The sequence below is a fragment of the Bos indicus x Bos taurus genome, chromosome 9, assembly GCF_003369695.1.
Source record: "Bos indicus x Bos taurus breed Angus x Brahman F1 hybrid chromosome 9, Bos_hybrid_MaternalHap_v2.0, whole genome shotgun sequence".
Lineage (NCBI taxonomy): Eukaryota > Metazoa > Chordata > Mammalia > Artiodactyla > Bovidae > Bos > Bos indicus x Bos taurus.
Window position 1 is genome coordinate 80,239,215 of NC_040084.1, and position 22,909 is coordinate 80,262,123.

General features: G+C 37.8%; 1 protein-coding gene across 5 annotated transcripts in view; it reads right to left on the bottom strand.

Moving 5' to 3' along the window:
- The window catches only part of HIVEP2 (human immunodeficiency virus type I enhancer binding protein 2), a 218,418-nt gene that overhangs the window by 39,446 nt on the left and 156,063 nt on the right, over nucleotides 1-22,909 (bottom strand). For 4 of the 5 annotated variants that reach the window (XM_027551730.1, XM_027551732.1, XM_027551733.1 and 1 more), the window contains exon 4: nucleotides 3,103-3,197. The exons of the other annotated variant lie outside the window; for it this stretch is intronic. The gene's annotated coding sequence lies outside the window, so the exon portion shown is untranslated. The remainder of the gene's footprint in view (nucleotides 1-3,102; nucleotides 3,198-22,909) is intronic. 5 annotated transcript variants of the gene reach the window in all.

Here is a 22,909-nt window from a genome sequence, read left to right on the forward strand (position 1 = left end):
CTCTGTCCACAGAATTCTCCAGGCATAAATACTGGAGTAGGTTGCCATGTCCTATTCCAGGGGATCTTCCCCCAGGGGTCGAACCTGGGTCTCCGGCACCGCAGGCAGATTCTTTACCACTGAGCCACCAGACTTCCCTGAATCAGTCAGGAAAACCTCCTCCTTTTAAATTTCTAAGGTAAACCCACCCAAGATGTCTTACCATTTTATCATAAATTAGATAAACCTAGTATCATTCTCCCTACTTCTGTCCAAGAAGAGGTTCTGTCCTTCTGCCTGAACTGAAGATCCCAGTAGGACTTGGGACATCTTCTGGTCTACATTCCTTTGAACTATAATGTCTAACTTTTCACTTCAGTTACAAGCTTATTAGGGACTATTACACAATTTTGTGTAATTAGACTATTATTAGGGAACTGGAAATCACTCCTATTTCACATGTACTGTTTACATGAGATTTTAAACATATATGAGGATATAACTCTCTAACCCATCCTTGGACAGCCTTCAACTAACTGCTATCCATAAAACCACTTTCCTTCTTGGAGTTTCTGAGGCACATTGAAAGGTAGATGGGAGAAAACAGGAGTGACGGATCCTTTGGGAATTTACTGATCCTATTCATGAATCATTTGGACTCTTTTCGTTAATCTCTTGTCTTCGATCGCTTTGTCTTGGAGACTGAAAAAATTCTGCAGTGCAAATGGTTTGCACCATAGATCTATTCCTGGGCATACATGGCACGTCTTTCTGGACTTCAAAGTCTCTTTGCTGCTCTCCTGAACTTACACTTAGGAAAATAAATTCACTTGAAAATCCATAAGGCTTTCAAAGTTTAATAATGACATTTGTCTTTTTTTGGTGATACTTTTAAAGGATACTTTTACTTAGCCATCTACTTCTACCAACAATGGTAGAAATTCTTGAGCTTGTGTTGTATTAATTAAATGTATGAAAATTCTTATAAGATAGAGAAATATCTTCTTTGTATCTCAGAATATTATTATAAACCATCAAATGTATCATTGTATATATCTGTAATTTTAGTATAATTTTCTCAATAGAAATCTACTTTGAGCTTTGAAGATCAGTAGTAATATAGTTAATTATAGCTACATTACTTCTCAATGATTGTATAGATGGATTTCATTTTTCAAATTCTCTAATTATGTGTTAAAAGTATATCTCCAATTTCCCCAATCAATTGATGTGTTAAAAATGCAATATTAGAGCAATCCTCACATGGAAAGAAAATAGCTGGTTATCATTTCGTTCTCTGAGGTTTCTTTTTATGGTAACCAAACCCACGCAAATTCACTTTTGGCACCCACTGCCAACAAAGGAACAGTATTCCAAACACAGCTTCACATTCACATTGAAATTTTTCCCTCATGCCTTTGAGTGCTCTGAAAGGAGTAGGATAATTTGCAGGAGGATATGACTTTGGGGTTTCCTGTGGATAGTGCTCTAGCCCATAGGAGTCCTTCGGTTAGTAAAGAAAGACAGGCATTGTCTTGCAGGCTCCGTGCATTTTTCTGAGTGGAGTAATATTGAAAAAGACACTACCTTCTGCATGCTGTCTCAGTGGTAACAGAACTAAAGTAATTGAGCAAAAGAAAAGAAAATGATATTACTTGGAAGAGTTGCCATTTTTCTAAAAGTGTGCCCACTCCTTTGGCCATGCTTCAGTCCCACTCAAATAAATTTGGCACCCAGTAAAATAATTTCCTCAGACAGGCCCTGAGAGGAAAGGCACAGAAACAGCCTCCCGTGTAGACCTCCACAGAGGTCTCTTCAGGATAACAGCTGGGTGGGATTGGCAGCCGGGCAGCCCAGCTCTGTAGACGAATAAAGGCCTACAGTACCCAGGGTTGTCAATCTGGGATCTTTTGCTTAGAAAAACAGTATCTTAGAAAAAAACTTTACCTCAGGAAATTAATCATTACTTGAGTGGTGGCAAAAGTCAAGTGAGCATTAAATAATAACATCCTAAATAATAATGGTATAAAATGACAGGTCATAAACACTACTTCTCTACTTCCAATATTTTAATAATAGAACATTTTTTAAAAACTAAAATGGTGACTTGGTCTTTTTTGAGGCATTGTTGGAATTACACTTGTAAATAAAACAGATGTCTTCTGATAATAATTACTGGACAAAAATTTAGAGGCCATTTCCATGTATTTGCTTTCAAAATGTCATAGATCAACTGCAAAATAGTTTAAGAAATACACGAGCATCTCAGAGCACTGCTGCTTTAACACAGACGGACCCACAAGTCATACCACCTATGAGTACCGGATGAAGGAAAAAAGGATCTACCGAAAAACCAAGAGCAGTGCCAGAGTCCAGCTGAATACAGACTTATTTCCACAGGATGATTAAAAAAGGGCACCTTTCTGAGAGCCAAATTCATTATAAATGCTTCTTTTATTAGTCAAAATTCCCATCACAACCTTAGTTCTCCTTAAAAGGAGCAAGTAGCCAATATGAGGAAGGTACTGTATACTATATAAAACCTTGCCAAGCACTTAAGAGAACTTCTGGAGAAAAAGTAAAGAGATTGAGATGATCACCATCTAGTTTGACATACATTAAAATTTAACTGGACATTTCAAACCTAATGGAAAACTGAACAGTATTTTTTGCATGTTGGTTACAATGACTGCAGACAGTTGTACAGTTTGCATATCTGTCCAAAGTTTTTATGACTTAGGACTACAGCTTACTAATTTTAATATTTTGTCATAAGCTTTTTGCAAATTTTTTACAATTGTGATTTTGCTCTCCTGGTGGAATGTTTTCATATTCTATAACAAAAGTTATTAGGTTTTACTATGCAGAATTTTGTATGAAAATAAATTCTGCCAGAAAGAAATTCTCTTAAATGAAGCTGCTTCAATTAAGCAAATTATAATTAAAACTGGGCTATTATGAAAAACAAAACAAAACCTTCACTCACTAAATAGCATATACATTGTTTCTTCCCAGACTGGATGATAGTCAATTCACATATGGGTGGATGCACAGTAAGTTAAAAGTTCTCTTCAAGTTAAATGTAAAACTCATAGAATAAAATAATAAATGTCAGCTATTAACCTGTTATCCTCATATCAAAAAAGTGCATCACAGCCGTCTTTGCTTTCAACGATGCCAACTCCCTCCACAGGAACACATGCACAACTTCTGGGAATCTAAAAAATAAACAATAAGATCTTTTAAAAATGATGAACCTTGTAGTCAATTTAACCGACACACTACTCATAGAAATGCTCTCCTTGAGAAAAGAAAATTTGGAACTGGATCCTTCAAGACTTTTTTTCTTTCAAGAAAAAATTTCCTGTCTTTTCACATCTTTTGAATAAGTTCTTGCATTAAAAGAGAATATTCTGTTACAGTAAACGTGGAAGCAACGTGGAAAATAATGCTAGAATTAAATCAATGTATTGGAACTAGAAATTATGCCACTGCAATCCATGATACAAATCTGACTTAAAGCTGATTCCCACTAAACTTCTTTGGTGCATCAGCAACTAAACTCCCCAGGATGAAGACTCAGATAACCTCATAGAAAATTCTTTTCTATAGTTTATTTCAGCAATGTTATGTTCCATGCTAAAATTAATTTCTGAAATAGGAAGCCAAAACCAACCAAAGTTAAATCCTGAGACATAACAAACTCTGGAAAGTAACGAAGAAAGGAACCTTCTCATACTTAGAATTAATTTATTCAAGCCTGATCCAAAAAAAATGCATAGAAGATCAGTCAAAGTACATAATCCAAATAGATTAATCAGTCACCATCTTCAGATGGTTTATCTCCCAGTATAAAAGGCCCATATAAAATAGTACTACATATCTATAGATATCCACTGTATATTTGTTCATTTTTAAAAACATTGCTCTTTCTTCCAGACAAGTTATGTCTCATAGAAAGGACTAAAGCATCAAGACATGAGAGTTAAAATGTGCCTTAATCCAGTACCATTTCATGTGACTGTTCAAAATGCTTAAAGGAAGCAGTTAGCTTTAATTTTCTCCTCCTCTTTGCATATCACTTCAGGACACCCTGTGCACTTTGCAACATGAATCATTATAAGCACGTAGGCCCACTCGGTTCCTCAAAAGACACAAAAGGTGCAAAAATAGCTTCTGCAATTGAAGCAAGAACCACGTCAGCAGCCAGATGAATGTGGGTGGTCAGATAAGATTCTGTTGCTGCAAAGGGCAAATTATTAAGCGAATGCTAGATTTATTTTCTTTCTAAACTTTGTTCTTGCCTCAAATCAACCATTTTCTGGCACTTAAATGACTCTTGACAAGCTCCACCATTTTCAAAATTGAAAGCTTCATCAAAGCCAAACAGCATGACTGATTAAACACTGAGGGAATAGTGATGGGGTCCTTAAAGATATATATGTATGTATGTATGTCTATGTATGCTGCTACTGCTAAGTTGCTTCAGTCGTGTCTGACTCTGTGCGACCCCATAGATGGCAGCCCACCAGGCTCCCCCATCCCTGGGATTCTCCAGGCAAGAACACTGGAGTAGGTTGCCATTTCCTTCTCCAAATGTATATGTATATATACATATAAAATAAGGCTACCCTACTGGCTTAGAAGGTAAAGAATCTGCTGGCAATATGGGAGATCCAGTTAATCCCTGGGTTGGGAAGATCCCTTGAAGAAGGGGATGGCTACCCAGTCCAGTATTCTTGCTTGGAGAATTCCACGGACAGAGGAGCCTGGTGGGCTAGAGTCCATGGGATCACAAGGAGTCAGACACTGTTGAGGGACTAACACTTTCACTTTCTTCATATTAAATTATAGTATATATATAAGGTATAATTTTATATGTGTATGTATATATATATATATATATATATATATATATATATATATGTGCTTTTGAACTGTGGTGTTGAAGAAGGCTCTTGAGAGCCCCTTGGACAGCAAGGAGATCCAACCAGTCAATCCTAAAGGAAATCAACCCTGAATATTCATTGGAAGGACTGATGCTGAAGCTGAAGCTCCAGTATTTGACCACCTGATGCGAAGAGCTGACTCATTGGAAAAGACCCTGAAGTTGGAAAAGATTGAAGACAGGAGGAGAAGGGGACAACAGAGAATGAGATGGTTGGCTGGCATCATCAACTCAATGGACAAGAGTTTGAGCAAACTCCGGGAGATAGTGAAGGACAGGGTAGCCTGGTGTGCTGCAGTTCACCAAGTCACAAAAATTTGGACATGACTTAGCAACTGAGCAACAACAACAACAATATTATAGCTTCTATAATTATACATATATATTTATATATTTAAACCATATCCATAGTAACAAACCAAAGAGCACCTCTTTTGAAAAGAAAATCAAGTTCAAGTGCTAAAGAAAAACAAAATTGTACACTGGCAATACGACCTAAGCTAAAGCACGGCATCTCTCAGATAAAAAATAATAAATCACTGAGCTATTCACACTCTGAGACGAACTCATCCAAGATAGAAACAGGCCAAGATTCTACAGATACAGCTATTTACAGGGAACAACAACTTGTGGCATCCAGGGACTTCCTGTGATTGGCGACCCCATGGCCACTGAACTAAAAGTTAAAAGACAAAAGGAGAACTTCAGCCTCAGAACGCTGGCACTGACACCCACTCCTTCCAGCTATCTGGCAGCTGCACACAAGCACCCAACCATCCCCTAACCCAGAAAGCGTCATTCCCACCAAGAGCTTCCACAGGCGAAAGGGAGCATGTGAGTCCTCCAGACCAGATGTGTCAGGGGCAGTGTTCCCAGTTCTGACCCTGCTTTTCCAGTCTGACTCTCCAGGACTATGGCCACGGGAAACAGGAAACAGTCGTCTCATGATATGCACATGTAACTGGAATGTTAGATGATAGAAGATTGCTTTTTTCACTCATTAAGAAGGTTTGAAAATTGTTTCTATCATATGAAACTGCTACGTGTGCCCTCGTCAATGATTGGTTTGCCCTTAAAGAACAAAAAACAGTGGTCATAATATTGTACTGCTATTTTACCTCACAGAAACTTCCAAGTAATTAGTGTGATTTTAAAACAAAGATCTAAATGATAATAACATGAAAGATAGGACACCAAGTTTGGAGATTTTGCGCAAATCGCTTTGTTGCAATTGGAATCAGTAATGGCCTCTACAAGGGAGGCAATTGTTGTTACTATTAAAATAGAGACATAGAGATAACCATCTCAGAAATTTGTTTTTGCTTTAATTTTAATTGAGTTTTTGTGCCTCAGTATCTTCTTTGAAATAAAAGAAAAATATTTCCTCAAACAGTTCCTGAAAATGTAGTATTACAACTTATGCTTGTATTTCCTAGAAATCAGCAGTTCACACAGTATATTTTGTAAACAATGGAATAAAGTAAAGAGAGATTTTTCATTTTTTAAGCTTTACTTCTAGGTTATTGGATTCATAAGAAACCACTCTGCAATGAAACATTAATATTCAATAAAACTAACAAGTTTTCAGAAAATTGTGTTCACAGATCTTGTTAAATATCCCCAAGTTATTTAAAATTCCTTCCTAAATATGAGGCAAAATTATCTTTCACGTTACTAACAAAGTAAAGACTGATTTTTCATCGTTTATAGGCCTACAGAAGAGTTCCTTAAAAATATTTTCCAAACCTCCGTCGCCTACTTGTAACAAACACTTGGAAAATTTGAACATTATTGTTTCTAATCCAGTGGTTTCTCAGACTGTTTTTAGAAAAAAATCATCCTTGACATTAGATATTTATTCTTGGAAGCTTACAGGTTATTATTACTAAGCTAAGTGAGGGTCATGTTGAGCTATGATTAGATAGGTAGGCAGGTATTAGATAGATAGACAGACATGGAGACGTATGTAAAATGTCCATTCCTGGTAAGATTCTTTAGTATTTCATTTCTCTATTCTTCCAAATTATTTTAAGACAAGTTATGGATTAATAGTTTACTATGGTTAGCACTTCATTGGCAAACTTCTCATGCATATACAAATGTTATCAACCTTTTTTCTGAGGTTAAACACATACACACTAGATCATAATTTTAGTAGAAGAGCCAATAAAATATACCAGTTACACTTTAGATGAGCGCTGTCACAATTAAAAACAATTATTATGTGCTTCAACTCTATGGAAGAAGTGGCAAATAGGACCTGGAAACAAGATATGATCCTTATATTGCTTGGTTAAAAGAAATGTTTAAAAGAAGGAATACCACTCTTCATATATTCAGTCGTAGAAAAGAGATACATACCTCTTTTATTTTATAGAAGGGAGTAGAAGAGATTCAAAAGTAGTAGGTAAAGACGGGAGGAGGGTACTGAAAGATAAATGTATGCTTAAATACTTTATCAGAGTGTACCAAAAGTGTACCAGAAGCAGCAGCTTCTCCTTGCTACAAAAAAGAACTTTGAATGGGGCCACTGTTCCACTCGGAGTGTCTAGAGGGGCAAAGTAAGAGGCACCTGGGGGGGTGGTAGAGAAGATAGTTAAAGGCTGGGAAGACTCACTCACACACACACACACACACACTCACACACAGAGATAAGTCTGATTACAAGCTCATATTTTTAGAAACAGTTATGATATGAAGCTAAAGGTTGGAACTGGGTTCAGAATGTAAAGACAAAAAAGGGATAAAGAGTAGGAACAGGAAAGAGTGCTAATTTGGGAGCAGGGGACAATTCATTGCTGGGACGACTACACAGAAGGCTTTGAAAAGTGAAAAGTGTGTCTAAAAAAGGGGAGTTTTCACAAAAGGAGGATGGGACAAACAGTCAAAATTCGATTACTCTGCCATTGTGTTTAGGGGGCTGGTTCTGGAAACTGCTGGCGAAAATGATCTGAGAGTGCCACTTCTCGGCAGGTTGTCAGTGCTGGAGCGTAGGAAAGATACAAAACAAAAGCATTGTGTGAATCAGAACTACTAAAAACACAAAAGAGTAAGTACCTGTGAATTCATGCTTATAACTTAAGCCTCCTTAATTAGGGTTTCTGGACTATTTCTGTGACACTTTTAGACATTTATAGAATGTCTATACTCATCAGAAAATGAACTAAGTTTACAAAATACATAAATGAAAAAGCAAACTTATAGAGCCTAGAAGGGAAACATTTGTGAAGAAGTAAGTGCTGCAAAATGTTTTAGGTGCTTTGACAAAAATATAAGCACAGTACTGGGCACAGCACAAAAGAGGAAATGGCCAATCCTATCAAGACAAGCACAAAAGGCTTGAGAGACACAATGATACTAAGTCTTTAAAGAAAACTATAGGTGCTAATGGGCTTTGCTGGTGGCTCAGACGGTAAACGGAGAAGGCAATGGCACCCCATTCCAGTACTCTTGCCTGGAAAATTCCACGGACGGAGGAGCCTGGAAGGCTGCAGTCCATGGGGTCGCTGAGGGTCGGACACGACTGAGTGACTTCACTTTCACTTTTCACTTTCATGCATTGGAGAAGGAAAGGGCAACCCACTCCAGTGTTCTTGCCTGGAGAATCCCAGGGACGGGGGAGCCTGGTGAGCTGCCGTCTATGGGGTTGCACAGAGTTGGACACGACTGAAGTGACTTAGCAGCAGCAGCAGACAGTAAAGAATCTGCCTGTGATGCAGGAGACCCAGGTTCAATCTCTGGGCCAGGAAGATCCCCCAGAGAATAGAATGGCAACCCACTCCAGCATTCTTGCCTGGGAAATCCCATGGACAGAGAAGCCTGGCGGGCTACAATTCATGGGGTGGCAAAGAATCCGACATGACTGAGCAACTAAACACACACACACACACACACACACAGAGTAATATGGGACTTCCCAGAGGCCTCAGGGGAAGAATCTGCCTGTCAATGCAGGAGACTCAACAGATGTGGATTCAGTCCCCTGGTCGGGAAGATCCCTTGGAGAAGGAAATGACAACCCAGTCCAGTATTTTTGCCTGGAGAACCCCATGGACAGAGGTGCATGGTAGGCTACAGTCCCTGGGGTCACAAAGAGTTGGACACAACTGAGCATGTATGAATGCTAACATACAAAAACTTGCAGTTTCCAGTGTTAGATTTAGAGATAAATAATCAGATTAAATAAAAACATAAGGCTCTATCATTCCTGTTTCTCTCTAGTTTCATCTATTTGATTTTACTGTGGTCAAAGTCTGGTTCATGGGGAAGCTTAGGGAATAAGGTATATGTTCTAGTTAATACAATCTTATGGTTAGGTAAAGACCACAGAGAAATAATTTTTGTTTTAACATCTGCTAGTGGTTATTTTCCAAAGTACATTAGCCTTCTCCTTGAGTTAATTACAGTCTCCTGAACATAATTTAATCTTTCTTTGATGATTCAGGATAGTATAGTGTTCTCTGGTCCTTACTCTGCATCTGGGCTATGATTGTCTGGTGTTGGCAATGCAAACTTCTCCCCCACATGTATTCTTAAATACATGTCAAGTTTTCCAAGATCAGGGTTGTAACTGAGATTTTTCTTTTTTCTTGACCACATATTTGACATCAGACTAACTTATTTTAGGAGCAAATACATAACCATTCACTTCTATCACCATTATTTGTTGAGCTTATTCTAAATCATATAGGGAGTATTTAGTAAAGTGAAAGATTTTAGAAATCATCGACTCTCTCAGCCAAATAACAGAGGGAAAAAAGGCTGAGAACCAGAGAAGTTAAAATACTTGCTTAAGGACTCATAGGTCATTATGATGACCTGGACTATGTATAGTTTAGGTCTTCAACCATTCAAGTCAACTATTTTCCACTATCCATATTACTATCTTATTACAAGTTTATTAACCTGACCCCACTGCAGAAATTGATTAAATGAAAAAAGGAATAAAAATGAGGAATAAATAATATTGAACTTAAAATGAGCAATGACATTTACTACCCATACCTTAAAGTTAATAAGTCAAATGAACAGAAAATTACAGTAGCTAAAAACCAATGTTTCATTAAACTGTTTATCAATTTTTATCCAATAGCAAGAACAGCTCATTAATTGACAGTTAACGGAGGTAAGTCCTTTGGTTCATAAAACCGAAATTCCACTACCAGAGCCTATAGAAATACAGGACCCCACCTTCACAGGTACCACTTCGCTTGCAGAATGCTCTTTGCTGCTTTGTTTTAGCAAAAGGGCATGGCCAATTAGATGTTCTGTATTAATTAAATATTTTTTGCTTTCTCATATGTGATATTTTTATATTTATATTCTCACTTTAAGTTTTCTTTCTCTTCTTTTCAATTCCCTCTATTCTATCCCTTAATAATATTATGGCAGGTAAATAACTACGGCTTAACAAGTTATTGTAAATATTTATTCTTTAACTAAATACTTGAAGGATAAAGCCAAAGGAGGACTATTTGACTAGTGTACTCTAATGAGAAGTATGACATAACAAAATCATACCTCCAAGGTATTGTTTTCTCCAGTCTCATCTTTTACAGAACTTACATTTACTATTTGGTTACAATTTTGGTATATCTAAATAAGGTCATAACTCTTTCTCTAAATCTCCTTTTACTCCTGGATGTGCAAAGATTAGCATAAAAAAAAGCCAATTTTAATTTTGGATTCTGTAAACAAAGAGAACAGAGAAATAGAGTGGTAAAATATGCATTATATTCATAAGTATGCATAAACAAGCTGACCTTGCCTGAAGGAAAATCTCTCTCTTAGGGAAGAGCCTCCCACATCAATGGAAATAATACCCAAAGTAATGAAAGCACAGCTGAAAACTTGAACGGCATTGCAAAATTTCATGCTACAACTGATTCTCAGATGTAATGAATAAAACTGTTTTCAGTCTCCATATTCTAGGTCCGCACACAATAAAGATCCTTCAAGAAGAAATCAAGGCAAAGCCTATGGCATATCTTACAATCTAATCAGATGAGCCCTATTCAGTTAGTAACTGAGCTGCTGAAATAATCAATTCTGTCTCTCTTGAAAATTTTTACAGTCAGTGGGGAAATGGGGACTCATGTGCCAGTGTAAAGGTACACAACCTCAAACCTTGATTCCACACTGTCCAAGGACTGATTAGGCAAACAGAAAAAACAACAACAGGGTACAACCCTCAAGAGTTTGGAATTAGACATAAAGTTAGGAAATGACAAATAATCTGAATATCAGCTATTATCAGAGCTTAACAAAGTATATGATCAAGAAGGGTTTGAACAACCAAGTATGGCAACAGTGGTAAGTGGTTCAAATGGAAGTCATGCTTTATCCAAGTGAAGTGTGCATAGTTGCTCAGTTGTGTCTGACTCTTTGCAATCCTATGGACTGTAGCCTGCCGGGCTTCTCTGTCCATGGAATTTTTCAGGCAAGAATACTGGAGTGGGGTTGCCGTTTCTTTCTCCAGGCGATTTTCTGGACCCAAGGATCGAACTCGGGCCTCCAGCATTGTGGGCAGACTCTTTACCGTCTGAGCCACCAGGGAATCCCTTATCCAAGTGAGGTAACAAGAAAAGCTTTATAATCACTTCTGCTATGTAGTTATTCAGGTACTACCCTGGCACTTTGATAATCTCTGGGTGGCATTCATATTTTCAGCCTCATCCTGGAATATGTCATCACCTGCAAAGTTTAAGGCTAGAAAAATGTTCAAGTTTCAAGCAGGTGCCTATAATATCCTAATAGACAAACTCTGTCAGGTAATTCCAGAATTTCATCTATTGGTTCATTCACTCAATCATATGATACATTTTCCAAAGCATATATATCCTAATGTGATGACATAAAATAGTATTGAAAATCAAATTTCATATGAGGTTTGAATCTCGCTATTATTGTCTCATTTATCTATTAACTTATATCAATTTCAAAGACATCGGGTATGAATTCAAAATAATGTACACATGTGGAATTCAAAGACAGATAAGAATCCTTCTTTCAAAGAGCTTGCTGTCTAGTGTGTAAGAAAACCATATAAACAAGTTGTAAAAGCTACACAGGCATAAAATGGCCTTATGGGAGTACAGAAACAAGACACGGATTGGGCATGCAGCAATTAGGAAACACTCTCTTACGTCTTAAAAGAATGCTAGGATTTGGCAAGTACAGATGCAGAGAAAAGGCATTTAATATGTACACATCATTATGCATTAGAGAAGACCAGGGGATGTTGAAGAAAGAGCTGGTCTGACTAGAACACTTGGCACATCGAGACAATGGACGTGAGGCTGAGAAGGAAAGGTCGTGAGGGATGGTAAGGGAACTCTGGTAGAAGTGACTGACATCAGAAGTTCCAAGCAGACTACCCCAAACCCAGAGACACTACAGAAAGTTCACACATATTTCACCTCTTTCCATCTCTTCCTGGACAAACTACAAATGTGTAACCTGAAAAAGAATCAATTTTGAGAAGTTTGTACGATAAAGAAGACTTGAAGCTAAAGGGAAAAAGAAGTGATAAGAGAATTAGGGAATAAACTCTTGGAAAAGTGGGAAAGAAAAGGGAACTCAAAGGCATCGATTAAAAGATCAGTTTTGGAAGAAAGAATGAAAACTTTTGTTTTATTTATTTATTCTATATTTATTTGATTGCACCAAGCAGCATGCAGGATCTTCCCCAATCAGAGATGGAACCCATGTACCCTGCATTGGGAATATGGAGCCTTAACCACCTCCACGGAAGTCCAACTTTTCTGAATTAGACTGGAGGAAAAGAAGAAATAATGAAGCAAATCAACATTTTAGATAAAAAAGAAACCGAGAATTTTCCTTAAGATGTTCTTAACTCACTCAGAAAAGTAGAATGCTGGTCATCTGACGGGCATGAAGGAGCTAGAAATCGTTGAGGGGCTTAAAGAGTTTAAACAGCTATTTTCCCTGAGTAATTAATCACTTGACAATCTTAAGAACACTGTTTCTTATTAGGCTATTTAAAAAGAGTACTTTGCACCAAAATGTACACAAAACTTATCTAAGTTGATCAGTTCAGTTTAGTCGCTCAGTCGTGTCAGACTCTTTGCAACCCTACGGACTGCAGCACGCCAGGCCTCCCTGTCATCACCAACTTCTGGAGCTTGCTCAAATTCAGGTCCATCGAGTTGGTGATGCCATCCGACCATCTCATCCTCTGTTGTCCCCTTTTTCTCCCGCCTTCGATCTTTCCCAGCATCAGGGTCTTTTCCAATGAGTCAGTTCTTCACATCAGGTGGCCAAAGTATTGGATAAATATATCTAAATACTATATCAAATAAAATATGAAAATTTCTTTTATTTTTCAGGAAAACTCTAAAGATGATGAACTATTTAAGACATTATCTATGAATGCTATGCTAAGTCACTTCAGTCGTGTCCGACTCTGTGCGACCCCATGGACAGCAGCCCATTAGGCTCCCCCGTCCCTGGGATTCTCCAGGCAAGAACACTGGAGTGGGTTGCCATTTCCTTCTCCAGTGCATGAAAGTGAAAAGTGAAAGTGAAGTCACTCAGTTGTGTCTGACTCTTAGCGACCCCATGGATTGCAGCCTAACAAGCTCCTCCGTCCATGGGATTTTCCAGGCAAGAGTACTGGAGTGGGGTGCCATTGACTTCTCCATTATCTATGAATAGTAGATCTAAAACAATCTTTAAAAATTTATATATTTCTTATCTTTTCTTTAAAAGAATAGCTGTGGAGATCTTTTACTATAAACATGAAAACTTATCTATTTTGATTTTAGAAATGCTGAGTTTAAAAGACTAAACTATTAGTTAATATCTATGATATAGATTCCTTACCTTATTGAATTAACTATATATATTCAACCACAATGAAATATATTAAGAGTTAAAAAGTCATTTGAATGTCCCACAGGACATGGGACAGTAGCTGGCAGAGTAGAAAGTCAATAGATATTTGTCAGTTGAGTGAATGGAGGAATAAATAAATGTGAATAAGCGAATGAAATAATGAATGACTGTGAATATACCACATGTGTGTGCCCAGCACCTGAGAAAACACTCTTCTTGCTTACTGAATAAAAAAGAGCTTCATAGACTCTCAGACATAGAACACAGATGGGATCTTGGTTAGTCTACCACCATATCCAATAATTGAGGACACAGAAACCCTTCAGGACTAAGTGACAGACCTAAGTGGACTTCGGGAAAGTTGAGCATTCCAAAACCCCAAAAAGGGTTAGTTTTTGAATTTCTGGCACTTTTTCATCTACTAACCACAAAGAGAAATTTTTTGCAAATGTTGCAAGGTGCAGAGAAGTTAGATGTTATTTAAAAGTTTAGGTAGAAAAAAAGTTAACAGAAATGTGTATTTTTTTTAACCAAATAATTTTAAACATCTAATCACCTTATCGTTTGTTAAGAATCTCATCTCAATACAGTAACTAAAGTAAGTAAGAGTTAGGCTTAAATCTCTTTAACTGAAATGTAAACAATAAAATATTAATTTAACATGGTTTCTCCAATTTCTCACTCTTTCTTTCCTGCCTCCGTACTGATTGGAGTGGTCATTTTAATTGCTAAAGACCTGTGAAGTCTGATGCTGATTCTATCATACGTACATGCTCAGTCATGTCAGACTCTGCGAGTCAATGGCCTGTAGCCCGCTAGGCTCCTCAGTCCATGTAATTTTTCAGGCAAGAATACTGGGTTGCCATTTCCTTCTCCAGGGGATCCTCCTGACCCAGGGAACAAATCCTGCATCGGCAGGAGGATTCTTCACCACTGTGACACCTGGGAAGCTCTAATTCTATGTATATGTATGCCAAACATATAGATGTGAAAAGCACTGAAAACCAGGGGAAAAGAAAGGTCATGCCTGGATTAGAACCTGAAGCATGTTAGGATGAGAGAGAAAATGTGCAAATGAAAAGAATACTGCATTTTAATTCAGGAAATTCACACCCCTGCCTTAGTTCTAGGGCTCCCCAGGTGGTACAGTGGTAAAGAATCTGTCTGCCAAGCTGGAGAGGCAAGAGATGGAGGTCAGGGATCTAAATCTTGTAACTGCATAATATCGGACAATTTATTTAACCTTTGTGATACTTCTTTCTTCTGTGAGAAAATGAAAACAATAATTCCTCCCAATCAAGGTTGTTGTATCCAGGTGTCTGTCACAGTAGGTACTCAATAAATTGATTTTTGAAAGATAATAAGATTAAGGGGGAATCCTGTGAGGAAGAGAATATAATAGATAATGATATCAAATCTCGTAATTCTATATATCACTACCTAAAGCAGAATATTGCAATAGTCATGCTGTGCTTCAGCCCATTAACGTTAAGGATATATTTATTGATGGCCTGAATATTCATTTCTTATGGTATTGTTAGTGATTGAGATGATTTTTGTCAGTGTTTTAATCAATTTATCAAAAAAAAGTGATGATGATCCTATGCCATGTTTTGGTTTAGGTAACAAATTTAGGTACAAGTCAGTGGTAAGAAAAATATGTATTGCATGCTACTATGGACAAAGCAAGGTGTCTATTTCAGTTCATTTAGCAATTAAAAGGGAGCTGTGCAGTTTACAATATTTAATTGTCTTTTTAAAGTGAGGACATATCAGAGATATGTATGTGGTATCAATATCAAGGAGAATTTTGTTTTTCCTAAAAACTGGCTGTATAGATTACATTGTAAGCTATTTAGTGTCCCTTTTTAAGTTGACTGCTAGAAAGCTAACATCTACATTTGGGGCCTTTCTCTAGGAAGTCTCTAGGCTTTGTTTACATGTATTTTGATCATTAACATCATTTCTAGCTTCAAGGACTAGTCCTACCTTTGTTTCCTATTGGCTCATGCTCACACTCACTAATTTATACACATATACACCTCAATAATGAGGACTATTACAGAAGACTTAATAAATGTAGCTGGGAACTGTTTCCAAAATTAAATCTATTTGTATATTTCAATAGTGTTTGGGCAGCACAACTCTGAAAGCTAACTGGTTCCAGGAACATAAAAAGTAATGTGGAAACTCCCCAAATATTTTTCTTTCCTACAGCCTCCAACTGTATTGATTCCAAGAAAAGAAAGGATTTCATAAATACAACTGAAAAGGTACATATAACACAACTCAAGAAAAACATTAATTGTTTTTCCTTCTCTAAGAAATTGCATATGAATAATATGGAAATAATATGGTCAAATTATATTATCTTTGAGACATGGTCAAATTTCCAGCTACTGTCAAGGCTCAGCAGCAGACGTGGTAAATGCATCTGACATATTCTTGGACACAGATAACTTACACTGGCAGATCCTACACGCAGATCCTGTGCAGAGTATTCAAAGGGTTGGATGAATGTTTTTTATTTGCTGAACATCCATAGGGTATAAAATCAGATTTGAACACATGTACTTTAACAAGTTTAGAATCCATTTGATCAGAAAGCATTTCAAGTCTCAAATCAACTTCTACTTTAAAGGTAAAAGCATCATCTATCATAAATGTTACTAAAATTCTAAACAATGAGTTAGAATCCCAAAGCCATTTTCAGTGAGGATTTGATTAGCCCATCATACGTGATTTAATTTTCTCTTTGTTTTCAAATAAATCCAAATGCTGGAGAATGTGTATTTGTAGCCATAATTTTGGGTTTCAGTCAACATTGACTAGTATCCAATATGGGCATATTAGCTTGATTTCTATATTGTTCACACCTATATAAATAATTTGAGGAACACAATTTAAACAATGCAGCCAGCAATAAGTCACCCTGAAAAAAATTAGAATAAGTTTTTAAAATATGCTTTGGTTTCAGCTTTAAAGCAGTTTGCCAAAATCTGCAGACCCATGAATGGTCTTCATCATACACTATTCACTGACTTCACATATACTAAAGTTATTTGGAATCTCACTTTCATTTTCTCTGATATTTCACTGAAGGGAAAATAATTTGTTTAGAAATCTTATTAAGGATTCTTCCTTAGCACAGATTCTCATAAAACAAACAAAAGTAGAGAAAAATAAGCAAAAACAATTAAGCAAATAGATATACAAAGATTACAAAATTAAATATTTTATCATATTGTCTCATTTATCAGGCTTTCTCTGATTTCATTAAGGGCCTTTAGACTAGGTGCCAGAACTAATTTTATTGCAGCATCTGCTCTTTGGTTTTAACATGGGTATACAAGTAGATTATAATATTTTTTTTAATTGATAACTAGCAATATAGAGAAGAAAATGTTTTAATAATGCCTTGAGTATGTGTTATTATTTTCTTTTTCACAGCTTACCATTTCATCTTCATAATATCCTTATAATGTGAGAAAAGCATGTGGAAATAGAGGCTCAGAAAGGTTAAGTAGTTGTCAAAGCAATCTCTCCAAGATTACACAATCAAATCAGTGAGGAGTGACCTGGCTTCCTCTCTCCTAGAATAAGGCTATTTCCGTGGACCAGAGAGGATGCTATAAGCCAGCTTTAAGAAAGGTTTTTAGAAAGCGTGTATGGGATTCATGGGCAGGAGACACAGGTTGAAGATGCCCTCTGTCATGGACTGACATTGGGTGTGGTTCCTTTACCTTCTCTGAGCTTGAATTTCCTCATATATAAAATGGAAATATAAGTCAATTTGTACTGCAAAAAAATAACAAGATAAAACGGGAATTATTAAAGTGCTGGCCCTATTTATATACCACTCAGTTGGTGAGCCCAAAATTGAGGTGACAAGACATGTCAATTGACATGTCAATTTTAAGTCACCAAATAGTGTGTGTGTGTGTGTTAGTTGCTCAGTCGTGTCCAACTCTCTACGACTCCATGGAAAATGCCCGCCATGGGATTTCCCAGACAAGAACACTGGAGTGGGCAGCCATTCCCTCCTCCAGGGGATCTTCCCAACCCAGGGATTGATCCCAGGTCTCCCACATTGGAGGCAGATTCCTTACCATTTGAGCCACCAGATACTCAAAGACCAAACCAAATTTATTGGTAAAGAAACAAAAAGAGAAGGAATTAAAAGGCTTGAGCCTTAACTAATACTGCCTATTTCCCTGAAGGCCCTGAGCAAGTTCTGTCAGCCCACAGTAATGCATCAGAAGGCTTTCTACACAATAATGTGACTACTCTGCGGTTAAGAAAGACCAGCCAAAGCCTTCTGTACACATCCACCGGCAAGAAATTTACACTCATTGTATGCATTGGTGGGAAATCTTTTTAGTATCCACCCAATGTGAGTTTCCATGACAAGGACCTGCAAAGGCCAGGAAGGCTTCACACACGTGAGTCCTGCCGGGCGGCAGTGGGAAGATGTGTCCATGGAGGGAGGGTGACTGTTTGTCTAGTGCAGGCCCTGCAACATCTTCACCCCAGAAACTAAAAACGGCATAATTTCATCTGTGCCTGGCACAGTCTACAGGAAGCATCAACCTTTAGTTTAGTAAATGGGAAGGGACACATGAAAAAAGCAAATATCAGCATCACTGGTGTTCTTAACCGTAGGGACCACTGATACCCTTAAAAGCCCTTCAGGAGGTACATCTGCTTAGTGATGCCTCGTCCATAAAAATGACAGGGCCCTGCACTTGAAGACACATGGCCTATTCACCCTTGATGCTTTTCTATATTTGGACCATGACCCTTTTGACTATCATGGTCCTTTCTCTTCATATTTGTTACAATAAAATCCATTTTTCAGAACCTAGAAATGAGTGAACAGGAGGGCAGAACCAGTATAATAAATAAGCCTGTGCAAAACCTTATTTTATTACCTCCTCCCATGACCTGTTTCATAAAATAGATCTTCCTTTCTTTTCTCCTCATGGAGAAAGGGGCACAGAGAATGGAACTCTTTACTCACAAGAAAAAAAGTAAGAGAAAAGAAACAATATAGCCATAGTACTCAGAACCAAAAAACACAAGTACATCATATGGAAAATATTTATAAATATTGCCTCCTCACCAAGGGTTGGCTATAAATGGAGGGTTTCCGTATTCTTGTCAGCTTATTTTCTCTGACAAAAACATCTCAAAGAAAAGTTCAAATGACTGTATTGCAATGTGGTCTAATTTCCATGAGATATAAGGTTAGGGTGTAAAATAGCTATACTTAATAGTTTTGGATGGGAAATATGTATTTTTATTTTTATTGGGCATTAGTTAAACTTGACCTACACAAGTGAACCCAAATCAAAATAAAATATTTAGTTCTACATTGTTTCACAGCCCTTTCCTTCATGGGACAAAGAAAATAGGTGTAACTCATCAAAAGCGATAAATGTGAAATACTTTCTTCAAGGAGACAGCAATTAGGAAATTTAAGCGAAAATTGGCACACATCATTTAGACAGTGAAGGGAGGCAATGTCATCCAAAATTGCAAACAAAGAGCTATTCTTCTGGAATAACAGTTTTCCTGCTGTGTACATATGTGGTTGGTATGCAAATGTCATGTACACACATCTCTAAAATCCTTCCCTTTGTTTCTAATGTGGTGATACTATGTCAAGAAAAGTATTATAAGTAATTATGAATTGAGCTTCTAGGTAATAGCAGGTAGTGCCTGTCAAACATAAAAGAAGATTTTCATCCTGAAAAGCCACACGAAATTATCTCCTCCTTTGATTTGTGCGGTGAGGAGAGGAAGTCAGGAATCTCTTCTGTCATTGACACTACCATGAAGGGAGTGAGCCCAGTGACAAATCTGATACACACAGGAGGCTCATTCAAAAAAATCCCAACAGAAGAAACCATATCCTGGAGGCTTCGCACGTCTCTGGATCAAGCCTAGCCTGAAAGCACACGACCCCTGAACGACTGGGGACTGTGAGTCAATAATGTGTCCATTTTTGCTGTAAAGAATTTGAGTGAGGTTCTCTGTCCCTTGCTATCAAAGGAATCACCACACAAATAGTATGATTAAAACACATGGGCTCCTGTTTCTTACTTCCTAGATCTACCTGCCTGCCCATGAAGAAGGCATGATGCCAAGGAAGGTTGTAGTCTTTCACCTGGGTTGCAATTTTCTGCCCAACTCATTCTCTCAAAATAAGAAGTACTGAGCTGACTGAGCTGCTTGTATGTTTTGGAAATTAATACTTTGTCAGTTGTTTCGCTATTATTTTCTCTCATTCTGAGGGTTGTCTTTTCACCGTGTTTATAGTTTCCTTTGCTGTGTAAAAGCTTTTAAGTTTAATTAGGTCTCACTTGTTTATTTTTGTTTTTATTTCCATTACTCTTGGAGGTGGGTCATAGAGGATTGTGCTGTGATTTATATCATAGAGTGTTCTGCCTATGTTTTCCTCTAAGAGTTTTACAGTTTCTGATCTTACATTTGGGTCTTTAATCCATTTCGAGTTATCAAAATGGGTCAGAATGGACATCATCAAAAAAAAATCTACAAACAATAAATGCTGGAGAGGATGTGGAGAAAAGGGAACCATCTTAAACCGTTAGTGGGAATGTAAATTGATACAGCCACTATGGAAGACGGTATGGAGATTCCTTAAAAAACTAGGACTAAAACTACCATATGATCCAACAATCCCAATACTGGGCATATACCCTGAGAGAACCGTAACTTAAAAAGACACATGTACCCCAAAGTACACAGCACAACTATTTAGAATAACTAGGACACGGAAGCAACCTAGATATCCATAAGCAGACAAACAGATAAAGAAGTTGTGGTATACATATATACACACAATGCAATATTACTCAGCCATAAATAGGAATGCATCTGAGTTAGTGCTAATGAAGTGGATGAACTTAGAGCCTATTATACACAGTGAAGTTAAGTCAGAAAGAGAAAAACAAATATCGTATATTAACACACACATATGGAATCTAGAAAGATGGTATTGATGAAGCTATGTGGAGGGCAGCAATGGAGATGCAGACAGAGAGAACAGACTTCTGGATATGGGGAGGGGGGAAGGAGAGGGTGGGACGAATGGAGAGAGTAGCATGGAAACATAAATATTGCCGTATGTAAAATAGATAGCCAGTGGGAATCTGCTGTCTGACTCAGGAATTCAAACCTGGCCTCTGTGACAACCCAGAGGGGTGAGATGGAGTGGGAGGTGGGAGGGAGATTCAGGACAAAAAAAAAAGAAGTAATTCTGCTCCTGAGCTCAACGTCACAGGTGACTCCATGAAGACAGCACTGGCATGATGAAGTCCAAGGATTCTGGAGAACTGGGTCACAATTGTAACACACCCACCAGCTACAAGACCTTGATTCAATTACTAATGCTCCTAACATCTGTTTCTTCATGTGAAATGGGGTTAACAGTAGTCCTTACATGAGAAGATTGTTGTGAATATTAAATGAGATACCACATATAAAACTCCCAGACAATATCTGAAACTTATGAACATTCGTAAAGTACTGGCATTCTTAATGATATACTAGCAGAGTTGAATTTCCTGCAGCTGTAAATATAGGCAGACATTCTATTTATAAAAGTAGACACTTGATTTTTATTATTTGAGGTATATGAATAACAAGGGTATCAAATTCGCTGAAAATGCTTATTTAATTTTGCCTGTACCCAGCCTCTTGAGAATATATTGTCTCAGTGCAAGTAAATATTCAAAAGGCAAACTTTTAAAAATTGTATTTCATAAAGTAAAGCTCATTAAGTAGAAAACCAATGCTGTAATAATTTCTGTTTCTCTCTCTCTCACACACACACACGGAAGAAGGGCTAGCCATCAAATGTAGTTCATTTCTTGGCTTGTCACAGGCAAACCATTCAGGCCCTCAATTCTGACCATGAGGGACATCTAAGTATTCCTGAAAAACAAATGTGGATATGCATCTTGTCAGTTTCAAAGAGAGCCATTCCTTCACAAGAAGCTAAAACACTAAGGAAACGGGGACAGAGAGAATCATCTTTTCATAGAAAAACTGGATGTGCATATTGCTATTCATTGTTTCCTCTAGTCCTATAGAATTGATATGATATGCAGCTAGCTTCTGTGCATGCAACCTGAAACTGTAATGAAAGTTCCAGGTGGTGAAGGAACAAACTAGTTATGTCAGAAAGCAGTGAGGGGCTTCCCAGGTGGTACAGTGGTAAAGAATCCACTTGCCAATGTAGTGGACGTGGATTAGATCCCTGATCCGAGAAGATCCCACATGCCACGGAGCAACTAAGCCTGTGCACCAGAACTACTGAGCCTGTGCTCCAGAACATGGGAACTGCAACTACCGAGCCCCCATCACAACTGCTGGAGCCCGCACGCCCTAGGGCCCACGCTCTGAACAAGAGCAACCATGGCAATGAGAAGCCCAAGCACACAACTTGAGAGCGGACCCCGCTTGCTGCAACTAGAGAAAAGCCCGCAGAGCAACAAAGACCCAGCATAGACAAAAATAAAATAAATCAATAAAATTAGTTTGAAAGAAAAAAGCAGGGAGACCTTTGTGAACTGAGATCCAGTTAGGGGAAGCAAATAGTCCTTGTGCGGGCTGGCCTCTGACAGTGACCCAGCACCACTGAGTAGTTGGAATCTATCCGATTCAACTTATACCTCAAAATCCACATATCACTGAACACCAGTGAATAATGAATTCTCTTCAAATGCAGGTCACATGGCTAAAGTCTCTCCCACCCACCCCACCCCCATCCCTGTATGTTTCAAACCATATTGTTGCCCAAAAACCTCCATCAGAAATTAGATTCAGCAGCACATATTTCCCCTTAACTTTAGACTCAGTGCTTGGGTTGCAGCACAGCTGGGTGGCAGCAAAAACCCCTGAAAACGTCTGCATTTGACTGGTGAGAAAAAACCCTGTTAAAGCTCACAAACAGCTGAGGCATGAAGCCGAGGAGCGAGAGCATCACCGCGCTCAGCTGCTGAAGTGTGGCTCTATTACTGCATTTTGAGATACTTATCAACATTCAATTAACATCCATGATATGATATTAGTCACTGTTAACACTTATTAAGCACCTCT